Below are 1,216 nucleotides of genomic sequence, written 5' to 3'. Positions count from 1 at the left end.
TATGGGACCTGAATGGGGTCTCTATGGGACACCTATGGGGTCACTATGGGGTCTCTATGGGACACCTATGGGACACCTATGGGACACCTATGGGACCTGAATGGGGTCTCTATGGGACTCCTATGGGACACCTATGGGGACACTGTGGGGTCTCTATGGGACACCTATGGGACATCTGTGCAGTCTCTATGGGACACCTATGGGACCAGAATGGGACATCTATGGGACACCTATGGGGTCTGTATGGGACACCTATGGAACCCCTATGGGACCCCTATGGGGTCTGTATGGGATCTCTAGGGGACACCTATGGGGTTTCTATGGGACACCTATGGGACACCTATGGGACCTGAATGGGGTCTCTATGGGACACCTATGGGGTCACTATGGGGTCTCTATGGGACACCTATGGGACACCTATGGGACACCTATGGGACCTGAATGGGGTCTCTATGGGACACCTATGGGACCTGAATGGGGTCTCTATGGGACACCTATGGGGTCACTATTGGGTCTCTATGGAGTCCCTATGGGGTCTCTATGGGACACCTATGGGGTCACTATTGGGTCTCTATGGAGTCCCTATGGGGTCTCTATGGGACACCTATGGGACCTGAATGGGGTCTCTATGGGACACCTATGGGACCTGAATGGGGTCTCTATGGGACTGCTATGGGACACCAATGGGACACCTATGGGGACTCTGTGGGGTCTCTATGGGACACCTATGGGACACCTATGGGGTCTCTATGGGACACCTATGGGGTCACTATTGGGTCTCTATGGAGTCCCTATGGGGTCTCTATGGGACACCTATGGGACCAGAATGGGGTCTATGTGGGATCCCTATGGGACACCTATGGGACACCTATGGGACCTGAATGGGGTCTCTATGGGACTCCTATGGGACACCTATGGGACACCTATGGGGTCTGTATGGGACACCTATGGGACCCCTATGGGACCCCTATGGGACACCTATGGGGTCTGTAGGGGACACCTATGGGACTTCTGTGCAGTCTCTATGGGACACCTATGGGGTCACTATGGGACACCTATGGGACACCTATGGGGTCACTATGGGACACCTATGGGACACCTATGGGGTCTGTATGGGATCTCTAGGGGACACCTATGGGGTCTCTATGGGACACCTATGGGACACCTATGGGGTCTCTATGAGGTCTCTGTGGGACACCTATGGGACACCTATGGG

The 1,216-nt window shown here is 54.4% G+C and overlaps 1 long non-coding RNA gene across 1 annotated transcript in view; it reads right to left on the bottom strand.

Moving 5' to 3' along the window:
- The window catches only part of LOC122191360, a 1,334-nt gene extending 248 nt beyond the window's left edge, over nt 1-1,086 (bottom strand). The window contains exons 1-2 of the long non-coding RNA XR_006182378.1: nt 979-1,086; nt 726-923 (exon numbers count right to left, since the gene is read on the bottom strand). This is a non-coding gene — a long non-coding RNA (uncharacterized LOC122191360). The remainder of the gene's footprint in view (nt 1-725; nt 924-978) is intronic.
- Nucleotides 1,087-1,216: the final 130 nt, after the last annotated feature.

This window comes from Lagopus leucura, unplaced genomic scaffold (assembly GCF_019238085.1).
Source record: "Lagopus leucura isolate 7727_CA_CO unplaced genomic scaffold, USGS_WTPT01 27979-0_obj-0_obj, whole genome shotgun sequence".
Classification (NCBI taxonomy): Eukaryota; Metazoa; Chordata; class Aves; order Galliformes; family Phasianidae; genus Lagopus; species Lagopus leucura.
Note: the sequence above shows the minus strand (reverse complement) of the source record. Positions and strands in the feature narration are given on the sequence as shown.